General features: G+C 45.3%; 1 protein-coding gene across 3 annotated transcripts in view; it reads right to left on the minus strand.

Moving 5' to 3' along the window:
• Positions 1-17,460, minus strand: part of MAPRE2 (microtubule associated protein RP/EB family member 2) — a 1,024,543-nt gene extending 1,007,083 nt beyond the window's left edge. For all 3 annotated transcript variants that reach the window (XM_078687332.1, XM_078687330.1, XM_078687331.1), the window contains exon 1: positions 17,343-17,460. The gene's annotated coding sequence lies outside the window, so the exon portion shown is untranslated. The remainder of the gene's footprint in view (positions 1-17,342) is intronic.
• Between the last annotated feature and the right edge of the window lie 1,739 nt (positions 17,461-19,199).

The following is a 19,199-nucleotide window of genomic DNA, read 5'->3' on the forward strand; positions in this document are numbered from 1 at the left end:
AGGGACACAGTTGTGATGACTCTTTCTTTAATTCCACATAAAGCACAAAATGATAAATATTTGCGTTTTAGTTCCTGTGCATAAGAAAACAGTGCACCAGAATGGACTAAAAAGTCAATAGCATCCCTCATTAACTCTGAAGACTGTAAAGGTGCTTTCAGCATACCATCTAACAAGTGGCAAGGATCTCCTAGAGGGAATCACTTCAGCTCGGGTATCAATTTGACAGGTCATCACACAACTTTTTTATAAACATAGCTGAATCACTGCAAATACAAACAATATCACTCCAATCTTTGTTGAACTTGGAAAGAACCTTTTTTGCAGAGCATTACAAGTGACACTGCGTTCCATGTTTTCCAAAAGTCTGGTGTCATGTTTTCACCATTATCCCAGATGCTTGGTGATATATATAAACTTGTCACTATACCTTGCATTGAATGTTTAAAGCCTGAGGTGTTGGCAATTCACCTACTATCAATACTGACCCACTAGAAACTATGGTCTGAGGTATTAAGGGTTTTTACCTATTCTCTGTGGGTAAATGTGATGACACATATTAGGAAAGATTTTTATGAAACCAGCCATTTTACCTATCACTGAAAGAATCAAATGCAGCCAAAATATCAAATAGGAGTTTGATATTTCCTGATTCTCTTCAGTTTATAAAATAATTAAACTACACCTAAAATATGAAACTAAACCCTGCATCTTTAGACCAAAGGCCACAAAACTGAAAAAAGTAAAAGGAAGAAGAAACAATATTTTAGTGGCATCCCTAAAGAACAAAACTCAAGCAGAATAATGTTAGCCAGTCTTTCTTACTGCTAGTTTGTATAACAAAGTTAAATTGTATTGACCTCTTCAGGAAGAAAAAAAATGACTCTTTCACTCTCTTTTTCCTTTCTTTGATTGGCATTTAGTTTGTGGTTGTGCAGGTGTTTTTTCAGTGTTTATATGTTTTCACCGGTGAGGGCTATTTTTCTTTCAGTGGGGTTTTATCAGTTACTATAGTTTTAAACCTAAAACCCCACAGCCTAGATATGCATAACCAAAAAAGATACCTCTAAGGCCCAAAGACAGATGGTGCACAACAGTGATATTGTTTAAAAACGGACACAAATATTGTCTCCAAATATCGTTCCGGAAAGAATATTGCAACTAAGAATATTGGGCCAGATGTAGGAGCCCTAATACCGGTCGGTAACGGCCGAATTCAGCCGTTACCGACCGGTATTTGGGTTTTCAGATGTAGGGGCCATTATTTTACAGAATCGGTAAATGTACCGAATCGGTAAATTTACCAAATCTGTAAAATACCGAATCGGTAATTTTACCGATTCGGTAAATCCAAATGTAGGTGACACTCCTGAGAGTGCCACAGGCCCTTAAGAGTCGGTATTTTACCACACATTCCTATTGTGTGGTAAAATACCGAATCCAGGTGAGCATGCACATCTTTGCATGCACACTGTGACACACAGACATGCCCTTAGGGCATGTATGTGTGCCACATGTCACAAATGCCTTTACTTGGGGTGCTAGAGGGTGTCATAGGTGACACCCCCTGCACTCTTGCAACATTCGGTATTTACCGATTCGGTAAATACCGAATCGGTATTTCCCATTCACAGCCCATAGGAATCAACGGGAAATACCGAATCGGTAAATACCGAATGTTACCGATTCGGTAAATCAAATTTAAAAATTACCTACATCTCCCTCCTTCATATTTACCGATTCATAAATACAGAATCGGTAAAATTCGGTATTTATGAGTCGGTAAATTGAAGTTACCTACATCTGGCCCATTGTGTTTTAAGTGGTTAATATCACTTTTTAAAATACAGCTGTATTGTATGCAACATTTATATGGCGCTTGCTACCCCTAAGGGAGGTCGCAGAACCACTTGCCTGCATGAGAAGCATGCTACACCATGTATGGTGTGTGGTTAGAAGGATATTGTTTTCGTTTTGATCCGAAGTAGTGTTTTGTTTTGATCCTATGAAGTGTTTCCCTCTTGTGCGTGAGGTGCTGTTTTCATGTCATGTTATGGGACACAATGGGGAGCAGTATGTTGGGTGATGACGTGTAAGAGATAGACAAGCAATTTTATGTTTTTCAGTATGCTGTTAACTTTGAGCAGCTCTGCAGGTCCCTTTATGGCATTTCATATAACTTAATCTGCTTAGCTGGTTACTACACTGGACAGTCCAATCTGAGATTCTGTGTATAGTTGTGGTCCTGAGCAGGCATGGTTGTTGGGAGAGAGAAGTGGAGCGATCTGTTGGAGTGGGTATATATTATCAGTTTTGTATTCTTTTCTAATGTTTTATGATTTTTGTGTATTTTAAGTTATTAATATATGTTAATTTTAGCTGCCCGTAATTCTTTTAGTAGTTGTTTCATAGTTTTGATAATATTTTTAATGAATTCTTTTTAATAAGGCTCCCTCAGCCCCTTGGTACTCAGTTGAGCTTAGAACAGCTAAAGCATTATGTAAAAGGTTAGAAAGGGCCTGGCGAGTTAACTATCATGAATCAGACAAAGAAATACCAAACATCAGCCTAAAGGCATATAAAGAAAGTATTAGAAAGGCCAAGACCGCCTACTATACAGACCGCATTGAGAAGGCCAAGAACTCAGCCAAAGAATTATTCGATACAGTGGTGAGTTTATCATCCCCTAAACCGATGAAAGAGCAGGCCAATCTCGAATTGTGTGAATCTTTGGCCGACTTTTTTCGGACCAAGGTTCAAGCAATATTTACCTCGCTTGAACATCAGGTGGCCCTTAGTCTAGCGGAAGGGTCCCTTGGGACACCTGCTGCCGATCTCAGGGAGGATAAATTTCTGTCCTTCAAGCCAGTAAATTCAGGAGATGTTTTTAAGCTTCTAATGGCAACCAAATCTGGGTCCCCTCAAGATCCCTGCCCTACGTCAATTGCTAAACTGGCTGCTGGCCCTATTTCGGACCATCTGGCCAGTATATTCAATTTGATGTTTGAGAAAGGGGATTTTCCAAGAACGTGGAAACAGGCCTCTATCCGTCCATTACTTAAGAAACCATCGCTGGATAATACAGACCCCAACAACTACAGGCCAATCGCTAGACTACCTCTGCCGGCGAAACTAATTGAAAAAATCATGAACCACCAGCTCTGTGCCTTTCTGCGGAATTCGAAGGGTCTAGATCCAGCCCAACATGGGTTCAGGGACGGGCACAGTACCGAGACCGCCTTGATTAAGTCCACTGAGGAGGTCCGGAAGGTGCTCGATGAGGGAGGCCAAGCAGTGCTGATCCTACTGGATCTGTCTGCGGCCTTCGATACGGTTCACCATGCCATGCTGGTGAACCGATTGGAGGCCTGCGGGATTCAGGGGCAAGCACTTAACATCTTGAAGGCCTTCCTGAAAGATCTGATACAAGTGGTGGCCATGGGAGATTTCGAATCAAGACCTTTCGAACTCCCCGGGGGGGGTCCCTTAGGGATCCTCCCTTAGCCCCACGTTGTTTAATATCTATGTATCCTCCCTTGCCCCAGTGATTCGTGCCTTCGGATTTGAGTTAACCTCCTACGCGGACGACACTCAGATCGTGGTCTCAGTGATGCCGGGAAAAGAGCTAGGGGTAGCAACGAGATTCCAGGATTGTATGTCCGCTGTAAGTTTATGGATGGCAAAAAGCTGTTTAAAATTAAACTCCTCCAAGACCGAGGTGCTCACCTTTGGCTCTAACACGAATCTTTGGAGTTCTAATTGGTGGCCTACAGATATGGGCCCGCCGCCATCCCCAGTTCAAAGGGTGAAGAATCTTGGAGTTATTATAGATAACCAACTGACCTTTAAACCCCAGGTAAAGGCGCTGACTTCCTCAATATACTGGATACTGAAAACCATTAGGAAGGTTTTTCCTTTTCTGCCAGAGGGAAGTAGGAGAACAGTGGTGACGGCGCTAGTTATCTCGCGCCTTGACTACTGCAACAGCCTCTATTTAGAGGCACAACAGGGGGTGCTTAATAAACTTCAGATCCTACAAAATGCAGCTGCCCGCCTGATCGGGGGCCTGTCCAAGTTTTCATCAGTCACTAAGGAACTGGAGAGGCTGCACTGGCTCCCGATGAGGAAGAGGATTTTATTCAAGACCCTCTGTATCGTTTTTAAGGCACTGCATGGTGTGGGACCGGCATTTCTCCAGGAGCTTTTCCAGTGGTATAGACCAGGGAGACAACTGAGGTCTGCCACAATGGGACTGATTAAAACATTACGGATCAGGAAAGCACGCTGGGGAGGCAGGAGCTTTGTGGGAGGAGCAGTAAAAGCATGGAACTCCCTCCCCCTGTCCCTTAAATCAAACACCAACCTGTTGGCCTTCAGGAAAAATCTTAAAACCTGGCTTTTTTCCTCTAAACATTAATGTCTGAACCTTAGGGAGTTACCACTTCAGCGCCAGGACACGGACTGGTATTTGCGCGCTTTACAAGTGTTAAAATAAATAAATAAATAAATAAGATTATTTTTAGTTTTTTAAATTATTGGCAGGTTGTTAGGTTTGTAGCACAGTAGTGTGGAAGTATTTTAATATATATTTACATTTTGTATGATTTTTTTTTAATTTACAATTTGTTAAATTTAATTGGTAAACACCTTGCATGCTCATGACGAGGTCAGCTCGTCATGAGCCTGGTGCTCATGACGAGCTGAGCTCGTCATGACGTTGGAACGCTTGTATGCTGGGCTAATTCCCCCGCTGTGCAAGCGTTCCACACAAACGGGTGTGGTCATGATGAGCTCAGCTCGTCATGAGCACACGAGGACTGTGCCTCACGACGAACTGACCTCGTCATGAGCATGGGGACGCCGTGTGCAAATTTAATGTTTTTAAGTATATATATACATTTTTGGGTGAATTTGCAACGTTAATTTTGTTTTATTTCAGTTAATTTTTATTTTAAAAGAGTTTCAGTGTGTGTCATTTATTTTAAATTTGTTATGTAGATTACTTTGTAACAATGTAAAAGATTTTTCTCTTTTTTTGCTGAAGATAGATATATTTTTCTTAATTGTAGTTTTTATATCAGTATTTTGAATTTTGGATGTTTTTCTTTACATATACTGTTTGTGATTTTATATGAAAGTACATTTGTATTGTAATGTGCTATGTTTAGTGTATTTTTGTTTTAAAATGCTATATATTTTTTAAAAAAAGTATATATATGTGTGTGTTATTTTCAAGAGCTGATCTCTTGGAAGACAGTTGAGGTCTCTTCTTTTTTTTGATAATCAAATTTATTGGTATTTAAAAGAAACCACAGATTTACAATGGCAGCAAAATCAGTCACATTATCACGATGATAAAAAACAGCAAAGATGATGACAGAGATCTGTGTATCATGCTGCAGAGTAGATTCCCGTGTACGGTGATCGCGATACATACCAACACACACACACCACTCAAGACAATATATTGAACCATTTACCCCGAATCTTTTCTAATAGTTCAGGGCAGTCCCAGGCTTCGAAAAGGGGTTCCTCTTGGGTCCTGCACCAGTCCACGCCCGTCTCCACCTCCATACAATAGAGGGCTTGGCCTGAGACCAGAGTGCCGCAATGTCACGTTTCGCCACCGCCACTGCAGTCCCAAGAAAGCGTGTATCAGCCCGAGAGCCATCCAGGCCATCAAACATACCTAAAATCAGACGTAATGGGTCGTGGGAAACCACCCACCCCAGGGTCTGTGTAAGTTCCAGTTCCACACCTGCCCAAAATGACGTAATGACGGGGCATTGCCAGATCATATGGTAAAAGTCTGCTGGAGCGTGATTGCATTGTGTACTAGTCGGGGAGGGCCGCAGTCAGGCTCTATACAAACGTGCAGGGGTTAGATATGTAATGTGTAAGTAGTAGAGTTGAATTAAACGCAGTTTGGAGGAGGTCATCAAGGTCTTGGGAGCCATGAGAGCATCTCGCCAGTCTGCATCCTCCAAGAGGCCCAGCCAACCCTCCAAGCGGGCGCGCAGTGAGTCTAGGATTGCGGGGCGGTTGTTCACTAGGGAGCGGTAAATCTGCGACACCCCTCCTTTACCTAGGTTCCCCGTCATGACTTGAGCCTCGAGGGAGCTGAATTTGGGGAGGGAGGTGGGGGACGTAATGTGCGCATTGAGAGCATGCTGAAGCTGCAGGTATTTGTAGAACTGGGAGGAGTGGAGGGAGTAGCGCTGCTGCAAATCTGCAAAGGCCCCGATGTGGTCCCCAACCCAGACTTCCCCAAGAAGCGAAATCCCAATGCGGTCCCATTGACGAAAGTCTCGGAGAGTGGAAGTCTCACGCAGCCAAGCAACATGCTACAAGGGGGGTATGTCAGGTAAGCTTCCCATCCCATCCCATTTCGTGTGGCGCAGGGCAGTGCGCCAAGCCAATAGGACTGTCCTAGTGATGGGGGGAAGGCCCTGTGGTATGGGGGCCCCGTACAAATAGGCTTGGAGCTGTGGAAAATCCATAGACAGGAGCTCAACCTGGTACGCCGGGTCGAACCAGCTGCCAGCGAACCAGTCGTGAACCACGATAAGTCTTGTGGCCAGATAATAAAGTTGAAGATTGGTCACACCCATGCCACCATCATAAGGAGGTATCAGACAGTGAGCAGGGACATACGCGGCCTCCCACCTCTCTATAAAAACTGAGGAGGTGACCATCAATGTCACTGAACCAGCTCAGCTCCCCGGGAGGTGAAAAGTTATGTTTTGAAGAATATATAAAAAGCGGGAGAGAACCATCCTTTTAAAAAGCGCATGACTGCCATCGCTTGAGGTCTGTCTTGGCCTTGGTAACCAGGGGCATAAGGTTGAGGGCCCATTCAAGTTCCGGGAGCAAGGTGACCCAGACTCCCAAGTACTTGAAGGACTGCCTATGCAGGGAAATGGTTGTTTGCCAATTGAAACAGACATGTGATGGGTGGAGGGGAACCAGAGTGGATTTCGCCGGGTTGAGCCGTAGGCCAGAGACTCGCTCAAAGGCGGAAAGAACGTCCAAGCATCGTGGGCCGGAGTCCTCGGGATCCGCTAGGAATAGGACGTCGTTGGCGTAAAGGGTGACCTTGTCGATTTGACAAGGGTCTCAGGCCCATCCCCGGATGCGGGGGTCTTGGCGTGCGAGAGAGGCCAGGGGCTCCATTGCCAGCGCAAGTAAAAGTGGCGAGAGTGGACAGCCTTGGCGGGTGCCCCACTGGATGGGGAATGCCTACGAAAGCACGCCATTAATTAGGACCTGTGCTTTAGGACTGGAGTATAGAACTCGGATGAAACTCCTGAATCGGAGGCCAAATCCCATTGCCACCAGCACGTCCTCCAGATAGCTCCAGTCAACTGTATCAAATGCTTTTTCAAAGTCAATGAAAAGCAAGGCCAAGTACGGGGTGAGCTGATGGCGGCGTGCGAGGGCGAGGTGGAGACGGCGTATGCAATGCTGGGTACCAAGGGCAGGCATGAAGCCACATTGGTCTGGGTGGACCAAGTCATGCAAGACGGGGCAGAGGCGTTGAGCCAAGGCAGTGGCAAAGATTCTCACCTCGGTGTTGATGAGGGAAATGGGGCGGTAGTCCGCACAGGAGAGGGAAGGCGGTTGGGTCTTCGGAAGAACCACAATAGTGGCCACGTCGGTCTCTGGGGGTGTCCACCACATGTTGGAACAGCTCTACCAGGTGCAGAACCAACAAGTCGCAATAGGTCACGTAATATTCTTGAGGGTATCCAACCGGTCCTGGCGTCTTACCGGAGCGCAAGAGTGAAATTGCCCGTGTATCTCCTCCGGGGTAAGGGGAAGGTCCAGAGTCTCAGAGACTGCCTGAGGAAGACGGGGCAGTTGAGTCGTCTCTGACATCAGTGTGGCCAGGGAGGCCTCGGGAGGCCGGACCGCATAAAGGTGGGCATAATAGCCTGCAAAGGCTTGGGCGAGAGCATGTGAGGTGAAATGATGAGCGCCGGCCGCATCACAGACCTTGGGGATTATCCAATTGGCTTTGGGTTAAGAGACTAGATTATGGAGTAGCTTTCCATTTTTGTTACCCCAGCCATATACACGCGCCACCGAGGAACGCCATAACATTTTAGCTGATTCTAGAGAGATCTGACAGATCTCTCCAGTTTCTTTTGTGATCTTGACTCACTGTTAACAGAACTTATATGGGTAATGGTCGCCACCGGTTAGCCCATAAAAAATGACTATTGCCTACCGGAGAGGGTGGTTTGGGCGTCCCATCATTTGAAGCCTACATCCTGGTGGCACAGTTGCAATGGGTTGCTTGGTGGTTCGCGACCCACAAACTAGAGAAAACATGCCAATGCTTGCCGATCCTCATTGCCGCCACTGTTCATGGCTTTCTACTCCCACACCTTGTACAAGACTACCCATGCTCACAACAAATACAGGTTGGCCACCAATGCATCACCAGCTTACGATTTCTCACGCAACATATTACACCCCACTCCCTCTACTATGTTCCAGGGTTCCCACTACAGGGCATCCCACGTTACCCAGGCACATATTTAGCTTCAGACCAGCGTAGCTGGCAGGATCGGTACCTAACCACAACCGTCTACCTCTTCTCAGATGGCCATCATCTCTCATTTGAGCAACTCCTGTCAGAGTATGTCCTTCCATCTGGATAATTCCCAACCTGCCGCCAACTACACAATACCTGCCACACTTTGTGGTCAATAAGGGACAAGGAGCCTCCTACACTTGCTGTTCTTCAAGTATTTATCACCATGGGGGAGGGTAGCCACTTGCTCACAATGCTCTACAGCGTGATCCGGGACCACACCGAAATTTCCCTAGGGCCCTTCCACACTAAATGGGAAGATGACATGGGAAGGGCGCTGAATGATACGGAGTGGTTCCAAGCCCTAGCTTTTCCCCACAACATCTAAAGAAAAGCCAGATTCAAAGATATCCAATTCCATATCCTTCACCATGCATATTTGATTTCCGCACAACTCAACCACTATTTCCCCACTGCAGATTTACAATGCCCCCGCTGTGACTCGGGAGACGCGGACTTCCGACACATAGTATGCTCCTGGCTCGCCATACTCACTTTCTGGCAAGGATAACATAGTACTGTCACTAAGATCACTGAACTCACAGACATAAGAGGTAAGAGTGGTAAGAGAGGTAAGAGTGGGTGGCAGCTACTCCCCGCTGGGCGTCGAGCACGAACTCTCATGAATTGCTAACTGCTGTCAGAGGCTGACAAACTTTTTAAAAACGCACATTGCGCTGATACTTAGAGCGGAAGCTCGCTTTTATTAACTGTTTGTACTGTTGTTGTGTACTGTGATTTTAGTAGCACTCTGATTGAAAGAGCACACACTTGCACTCACCAGTCTGCAGCATTTCCTAGCCGGGGACTGTATTCCGCCTAGTTTCTCTGGCAACCGGCATCCCAGCCAATCGCGGGTTGTTCGAGGGCGGGACAGGGACAGTCACCTGACGGAGTGTCGAGCGGTTAGCGCTCTAGACCTCCGCTTCCTGGCGACTATTTAGGCTGCGAGGAGGCAGACGTTCCACGCGGTAAGAGTGGGTGGCAGCTACTCCCCGCTGGGCGTCGAGCACGAACTCTCATGAATTGCTAACTGCTGTCAGAGGCTGACAAACTTTTTAAAAACGCACATTGCGCTGATACTTAGAGCGGAAGCTCGCTTTTATTAACTGTTTGTACTGTTGTTGTGTACTGTGATTTTAGTAGCACTCTGATTGAAAGAGCACACACTTGCACTCACCAGTCTGCAGCATTTCCTAGCCGGGGACTGTATTCCGCCTAGTTTCTCTGGCAACCGGCATCCCAGCCAATCGCGGGTTGTCGAGGGCGGGACAGGGACAGTCACCTGACGGAGTGTCGAGCGGTTAGCGCTCTGGACCTCCGCTTCCTGGCGACTATTTAGCCACTCGTCGGCCTCAGCGCGCAGCGATGGCGCGCAGGGTAGGCGCCTTTGACTGCGCCAAAGACGAGCCTAAGACCAGCCCGTCTGGGCCCGTCCGGGCCAGGCCGGGTCACGGGGCACGGGACACTGGTACTTTTTCATCGGATCAGCTACGGGCGCTGCGTCCTAGTTTTAATTGTAACTGTTCCGTTTTAAAGCCTTCTTTAGTGGGTACACATGTATGTCCCCATTGTGCTTTTGCGCTAACTAACATACAGCCCTATCCAGAGGCACCACTTAAGTCTATGTCACCCACCCAAGCCTCTGTTTCAAATCCCTGTACCTTCACTTTTTATAGCATTAATTGCAGATCACTGCCCCAACATAAAGCTGATATCTACCACCTCCTAGTTGAAGAAAAACCCTGTGCGGTATTTCTAACGGAGACCTGGCTGCACGATGGCGCAGGCCCTGATGTAGCCGCTGCCCTGCCCTCTAGCTATGCTATTGTTAGAGTAGACAGAGAAAAGAAGATAGGCGGGGGTATTGCCGTGATCTTTCACAGGGATTTTACTTGTGATTTTGAAATGGTTAATATACCTGGATGTGAAGCAGCATTTTTTAAAATTTCGTTGAACCCTAATTTCATGTTTTCGGGTTTTTTAATTTATCGCCCCCCGGGAAACAGTAGTGTGTGGGCTGCAAATCTGGTTAATTTGATTTCACCTTATTTTTTGAATGCCCAAAACCTGACCATTTTGGGAGATTTAAATCTCCATTTTGAAGATGAATCCAACAGTATAGCCACTAATCTCTTGGAGGATTTTAATACCCTGAATATGTTTTTGAGAAATGAAGGCCCCACACATACAGCCGGTCATTTGTTGGACCCCATTATCTCTAACATACAGGAACTGAAATGGTTAAAAACTGATCCTGTGTGTTGGTCGGACCACTTTCTGACGCTCTTTAGTATTACTCTGACTCAGTCCATGATGCCTGGTTCTACTCGGCCCCCCACTTTTATGAGAAATTGGAAAAAAATTGATCTGACCGAGTTGCAGAAGGCATTACAGATATCCCCTCCTGTTTTGGGGGGGGACATGGAAACAAATGCGCTAGAAGCCCACACTTGGTTGGAGAGAGCAGTTGATAGTTGTCTACCCGCAACCAGGTGTAGAGGGAACATCCATCGGCCCCCAGCTCCCTGGTATACAGAGCAATTAAAAGTGGAAAAAACTAAATGCAAGGGACTTGAGAGGAAGTGGCGCAGGCATTACGATCCCCAAATCAAGGAATTGTACCGTAAGGCTAGGAACCTTTACCATACGGCTTGCTCCAGAGCTAAGGCAGTTTATATAACAGAGACTATAAACACTGCGGCCAATAAAGCACGGACCCTTTTTAACACTGTTAAAGACCTTGCCGGAGCAAACTCTATGGCGGCTGCACCCCCACTTACCCCTCAAAAATGCCAAGATCTTGCCACGTATTTTGTGGAAAAGATCGAAACAATTCTTGGTAATATTAATTCTTTGGAGAGAGAGGACGAGGAAGTTTTTCCCCCACAAAGTCTTGGAGGAAGTCGACTTGACTACTGGCCATATATTACCTTGGACACACTAAGATCTTTGGCTACCTCCATCAAATCGGGCTCTCCATGTGACCCTCTGCCAATTAACATACTGAGCCAACTCGATGATGCTGCTCTGGGGATTATTGCCGAGACACTTAACTCCTCCATTCGCTTGGCATCCGTCCCGGCGTCCTGGAAGCATGCCATGGTCAGCCCTCTGCTGAAGAAACCATCTGCTGACCCAGAGGTACTGGCAAACTACCGCCCGATATCCCTGCTGCCTGCCTTCTCTAAAATTCTAGAGAAGCACATCCACAGTGTACTGTCATCGTACACGGAGAAAAACAACCTACTCCATTTTACCCAATCGGGTTTCAGGGCAGGCCATTCCACCGAATCTGCCCTCCTGGGAGTTACGGAAAAGATCAGGGGGCTCTTGGACGATGGGCAAACAGTTGCTCTTGTCCTGCTCGACCTGAGCGCAGCCTTTGACACCATCTCTCACAACAGACTGCTTGCCAGGCTGAGTGGGGATGGTGTCGGAGGCACTGCGCTGGACTGGATTAGATCATATTTGAGCAGCCGGACGTTTCAAATCTCGTCCTCACAGGCCCAGTCGGATGTCTTTCTGTCACCCCATGGCGTGCCCCAGGGCTCAATTTTAAGTCCGTTGTTCTTCAACCTCTATCTCCGCCCCCTTGCTGACTTAGCAGAACGGGTAGGTCTTGAACTCATGACCTATGCGGACGATTCGCAGATCATCTTTTCCCTTACCAACTCAGAGTCTTCATCCCCGTCTGTACTGAAATTAGGTCTTCAGGAAGTCTTCAGCTGGATGTCAGCTAACCAGCTGAAGCTAAACGGGGAGAAGACGGAGATTCTTCTCCTAGTGAAAAAGCGTGATCTGTGGCAGGACTTTCATTGGCCGCCCTCTCTAGGCACATTTCCTACACCAGCAACCCAGGTTAGAAACCTAGGGGTGTGCATCGATGATTCTCTGTCGATGAAGCAGCAGGCCAACAAAGTGGCTGGGACTTGCTTCACGATCCTCAAATGGTTGCGGAAGATTATCTGGATGCTGCCCGTGGATACCCAGAAGACCGTAGTCAATGCACTAATTACATCTAGGCTTGACTACGGTAACATCTTATACCTGGGTTCCAATTTGGAAGTAATCAGACGGCTACAGCTTGTCCAGAACTCCGCAGCCAGGCTGTTATGTAAGATCCCGAGGACAGCGAGGATCTCGAAGCACCTCAGAGATCTTCATTGGCTGAATGTGGAGAATAGGGTCAGGTTTAAAGCCTTGACTTATATGTTTAAGATCAGAGCAGGAACTGCCCCTAAATATCTGCAAAAATTGGTTAGGCCCCATGTCCCTGTACGAAATCTCCGTTCTCTCAGTGGAGCAACTTTCGTGGTCCCTAGATTCAAACTGGCCCGAATGGGGGGGAAATCTTTCTCCCATATGGGACCAGTTCTTTGGAACTCCCTCCCTCTAGCCCTTCGCAAAGATGACAATTTTGCCAGTTTTAAAAAAAATGTCAAAACGTGGTTGTTTAACAAGTAATTGTGGTTATTGACAGCTGTTGCTTTTTTGTGGTTTGATCTTTGAGCCCTGGCGCCGGGAAACCCTTTGTGGGTATCTGTGCGCATTACAAATGCAAAAAAATAAATAAATAAATATACCTGGGAAGCCTGCGCCCTCTATATTTTCAAGCGCAAGAAGAAACACTCTGTCTGCACACGCTTTTCTGTGCTGGCCCTTTTACTAGCCAAGAGGATGCTTACGCTACAATGGAGGGCCGCCTCTGCCCTACCAATTGCAGCATGGCAGGGTGAAGTATGTACATGGGGAACAGCAGAAGGGGCCACCCTCCTCTATGAGGAAGCATGCCACATTTGCAAACGCCCAATATCCCAAAATATATGGGACACACTTCTATCACAGTTCCTGCACCTCATGTCACAGGATGATCTCCCCCTGTGAACCAGACACCACAACACACCACCCCTCGGCGCCCTTTGTGAACTCCCGCCACGATTTATTATCACTCATTTCCACCCCTCGGCCCTTCTCTTACCTTCCCTTTAACTGTTCACACTGCAATGGACACATAGCAAGTCCACCTTAACGCCCTGATTTCAATGTTATTTTTATCTCATTCAAGCATCCATTCAATCTTCCTGTTACCTACTAATACATTATATGCCATGTCTACCTCCACGCCCAAGCCCTCCCAAGTTCTAGCTACGCAATTTATACACTGCATTTGCATTGTTTTTCTTTTTCAATTATTGATATTATGGTTACTTTCTATAATGCTCTATGTATACACTTTGATTTGGTGTTCCACTCAATTCGTCTACTTCTGTAATTCCCTGCTTATTGGTCTCTTTTGCATTAATGTGTTTATGTATATTGCAAAACTCTAATAAAAACATTTATTTTAAAAAAAACAGATCTGGTAAACACCCGATCGCTCACATATCTGAAAAGTTATCCTATGCAATCACTGCAACCCAAATTCTGACGCCGGATTAATAAATTATCTGTAAACTGATCACTTGATTAACATTTCTTAAAACACCTGCAATTTTCTATTTAACTTTACTCAGGTCAGTGTTATCTTCTGATGCAAATAACCATCGTGCTACCCATGGTGTGGCTCTGGTAGCCCACTTCATGTGCTGAACAACTACAAGAGAGGTATAGTATGACTTAATAATAAAAGGAATTTCCTGCAAAACGTTCTAGAAACAACATGAGGCCTATCACATGAACAGGTTTGTGTAAGCATTATTGACCAAATCACAAACTAATTTGTGTTAGTAGTATTTTGAAATTATCAGTAGTAAATGGTGATGGCAGTGTTTTAATTTGTCAGAAAAATGTGCACAGTTCTTGATGTTAGTATCCTATTGGACCACAGTTTTCATTGTTACCAGTGATATTGTCAACAATTGAAATCATCTTTTTTACCTGGGTTTCTCCTTTTCTATATGTTTATATAAAGGAAAAGGTATGATTGCAACAAAATTGTCATGAACACTTTCTTTACAAATGTAACGCATTTTCTTTTTCAGTAAAAACCTCATTGCATGAGTCTAATATCCAGTACAAATATTACTTTATTAAACCGGGAAAGAGCCACAACCCATCTTTAAAAAAAATGAGAGGGAAAGCACATATTATGGCTTTTTCAGACTGTCTTTGGGAAATAGACTATCTGCAGACCAAATATAACCTTGGCAATTCACACACAACACCTTTTTGTTTTTTAGTTTTATATAGCGCAAACTCGACCCGAAGATATCAGAGCGCTTTACATGAGCACCATTTGCGTTACAGGTGGTCACATTCATTTTTTTTGTTAGGCACAAGATTCGAACCTGGTTCCCCAGTTTCGAGGCCGACCACTACAGCCGTTAGGCCACATCCATTCATCACAGGCATTCTACCCTTACTGCTGAAAACCCGTTCAGGCTACAAAAAAAGTATTTATTTAGTCAATTGCACTTGCGGCATCAAATAAATAAGCCAAATGCACACTGGGTAAACAGTCCCTCCTTACCTATGAAAGAAATACTTCAAATCAGCAAGTAGTACAAACCTATTCCTAAAAGGATACAAACGGAGGAATGGATCACACAAACCAATTGAAAATGGTTTTATTGATCTTCCAGGAATGTTATGAATAAATAGTGGTACTATGAACAGCCAAGTATAAATGACGTCCAGGGAAGCTGACACGTGTTTCATCTTTTTGGACTTTATCAAGGCTGGTGGACTTAGTAGCCCGCAGACCCTGCAACCAGAACACCCAATCCACTTACCAACTGTAAGGGTTTGATGGCTATTATTAAGCATTGAGAAGGTAAAATATTGGGGAGTAGTGATATATGCGGAAACAGTGACAAGTAAAGCCTACGTCTGAAGGGCTCCACAATATGATGAAAGGATTAAACACGTAAAAATGTTAGGTCACAATAAGCCATCCAAAGTAAAAGAGCCATTGTGAATAAGAGGCGTACCATTTTGAGCGTGTGACATACACACCCAAAATGCACTGTTCCTTACAATCATTTTGCAACTTATTTGCGTGCTCCAATCCTTCTTTTGTATCTCAGATTAATTGGGCCCCAACCAGGGTGGAGTCCAAACACAACACCTTAGGAGCCGGTTGTTTTGGTTTGTTATGAGCACCACCTTAATGGTACAGGTAATTACTTCAATAGGAGTGAACCTCTGAGGATATTTTAAGTCCATGTCACTGCGAGCATTGAAAACAATACAGCAGCACACTCAACTTCTTTCAAAGGAAGGGTGATGTGATCCAAATTCTTAAGATGGAGGTAGAAAGTCTGTTTGGATTTGTAATATCTGAATTTTGTGTATTTATCTGTTTGGTATACCACCTTCAATTACGTTGCTGTGTTCTAGATAAAAAGAACAAAGTTCATAGCTAGAACTGCACATAAATTCAACTGGATTGCCAGATAAACCTTTTGATCATCTGCAGCAGCTCGATAAAATCAGTGGTCTCAACTGACCTTTAATATGAAGGGAAGGTATCTGGATTTCACTTTTAAGAATATTGTAAAATGCTAAGGTTTCTTGCAGTGAGCAGCCTGGCTATTTTGATATTTGAGTACATATTAAGGGAAAGCTCAAGCTCCAAAAACACTTTCATGAGACATCTTCAAGTACAACACCACTGATAACAAGCTCATAAAGTTGACAGCAGAAAGGCATGTGCATTGGAAGAGCTTATAATTGGGCTAAAAGTGAATGGCCCGGGTAGGAAGGCCATGATGGTGCGGTACCACTCCTTTGGACATGTTGTTGGACAACAATGTTATGGTTGCATCATGAACGACAGATACGTGGAAGGTGGACTCTACCTCACAATATGAAAAATATGTTAATGTATGGGGCGGCAGTTTCAATGTGGTGGTGCCATAAGAGCAGCTTGGTAGCCAATCATTATTCGCCCCACTTACGTTTTTGTGTGGCAACTGAAATTGTGAAGCTATATCGTGCGCGTGGAGAGGTGTGGTTGGATATAATGGAATACTGCTAGAGACTTCGGTAAACATATCCGTGAGCTTGCCTCTGCCACACAGAGAACTTTGAAACTGCTGTGGTTGCGCTTTCGAAATATTCACACAGAATACAATCACACCCAAAAAGTCTGAAGGGAGGAGGCTACTCAAGAGTATTAGTAGGGTTGGGTACATAATGGGTATGAGACTGTCTCTTGTGCAGCATGAAGTGGCATTTTCTACACATTGACAAATCAGTCATTATCTCTCGTCCTTTGATGTTTACATTTTTACACAATTTTCATTTTGACAGGAGAAAGCACTTGTAAAAGTTGGTTTTAAAAGAGGGGACACCTATAATGGCTAAGAAAAACGTGGAGAAGGCAAGAGGAGAATACACTTAGCACTAAACAGTAAAAAGGAAGACAGAGATTGCCTGCAACGGGTGATGGGTGGGCAGACACGCCCAATGGCACCAGGGGAGTCTTAGCTCAGAGTAGGTAGGTAGTAATTACAAGCGGGTGTGCGAACTGCTGCACGCTGCTGCCCACTTCTGGATAGGTGGACGAGCAGATTCAGCCACCTTGCCGGTGCCAAATATAGACTTTGGCTTTAATGGAGAACCCCTGCACCGATACCCTGCTATCCTTTCAGTGTGGCCCCTCTCGGTAGCAGCTGGTCACGAACCTCCGCCTCCAAGACCACTCTCACCGGTCATGACGGTCCCACGGCTGCTGCCCCCATCCCACACCTCCCTCGTTCTAGGGGGGACGTGGCGCCTTTAAATACACTTGACTCACCTGCTCCTCCCGCGCGCCGCTCCCTCTCGCTCCTGTCACAGCTGCTGTCCGGGCTCGCGCTTTGTTCCTCCTCCCTCGGTCGTCGCGAGGCCCGCCCATGGGGCACGTGACTCCCTCATCGAGCCAGAGGCAGCCCCGCCCAGGCAAACGACAGAGAATTGACCCACGAGAGGGGCGGTGGCTCGAGGCACTTTCACTGACAGGAGGTGGGTAGAGGGAGGCGCGCGCCTCCTCACGCCTATTTAAATGATGGTGAACGTTTGTGTTTGTTTTACTCGTTAGAGAACTACTTTACCCTAGACAGATACGAGGTGGGGTTATTCATACATGCCAATACGCTCGATACATGAGGGAGACACCCGATGTTTTGGCTGTCTCTCGTCTGAAATTGCCTCGCCTTCTTTAGGCGACAATGGAGGAAATACATTTTCCCTATTTCGTTTTTTAGAATCTGCCTCTTTCCTCTTCTAAAATGTTGGCATGTATGGTTTATTTACCCTGTATGCATTGCCTATTCATACCTGACAGTTTACTTTACTCATTGCCCCCGGTCGGTGTACATTCTTGTGTGACAGGTAAAAGTAATGTGAAAATAGGCTTACATTTTTAGTCATTCTTTAGCAACATGTTAGAACATGGAATAGAAATGCACAACCTTTACTGAGTGTTAAGCATTCAACTGCTTTCAGATCAGCATCGTAAAAAGTTTAATCGTGAGATGTTCGCAGGATTGTTCATCCAATTTAATGTGTATATTTATGGAAATCTCAACATGTAGGAGTCCAAAGGCAAAAGAGTGGATTGATTCATACCTAAACAAGTGACGTTGCGCTACGTGTCTTTCTCTTGCAGGACTGATGGACAGGGCATGGTGTTCGGAATTTGTTGCTCTTTTCTGGACCTGTTCCTCTGTAAAGAACTGTAACTAAATATGTCAATTTAGGCATTAGTGTAGTGACATGCTGGTGATGGAGCGAGATAGAAAACAAAATTTTGTTTAAACTCGCAAAGTCACATTTCCATAACATGAATAATAATATATTTTTTTTTTTATTTCTTTTTTTTTTTTTAGAACCTTTATTGTGCAGAAAGAAAGAACAAATACGGGCCCACAACCGTCAGGCCGGCCACGATACATTAAGGCACAAATGCAAGCAATACAGCTCCTCAGCGGTAGCGGATGATAGAACAACAAGCATCGAATGCTACATCGAATAGAATCATGGCGCCGAGGAGAAGGAGCATGTAAGGTTAGGTTTGAAGGCTTTTCTTTAACTTTGAGACCAAGTAAAAGGCAATGAAAAATAAGACATTAGGAGAGCTGAGTCCATACAACAGTAACACGACACTGGCAGGCGGCTGCACAACTGAAAGCAACAATGGAAATTAAGTACTCAAGCAATATGGCGATACAAAGTAAAACAATCAAAACAGCAGCCATCAGTCGCACACCATATACAGCGCCGCCCCTCCCATCAACCCCTATCACGGACCCAGAAAAGGAACAGGGTAAGAAAGCGCAGAGAAATAGAAAAAATAAGGCCCATAGAAACTAAACAATAAATGAAATCCCACCCCCCACCCAACACCAATGCGGAGGCTACGGCCTACCCCCCCCCCAGCAGAGTGTCTGTCGCCCAATAAAGAACCCGAAATTCAGACGAAGAAAGGAAGAAAAAGGAAAAAGGAAGAAAAAGGAAAGAAAGACCCCTCACACTTGAGATATAGGGAGTAGGAAGGGATAAACCAATCCACTACTCCCAGAAAAAGGAAGGTGGGGAGGAGCCCACCCAATGTCAGAGCTCCCGGACGTCCCAGCCATACACAACCTCTACGCCGTGCACAACAGTAGATTCG

The sequence above is a fragment of the Lissotriton helveticus genome, chromosome 4_1 (assembly GCF_964261635.1).
Source record: "Lissotriton helveticus chromosome 4_1, aLisHel1.1, whole genome shotgun sequence".
Lineage (NCBI taxonomy): Eukaryota > Metazoa > Chordata > Amphibia > Caudata > Salamandridae > Lissotriton > Lissotriton helveticus.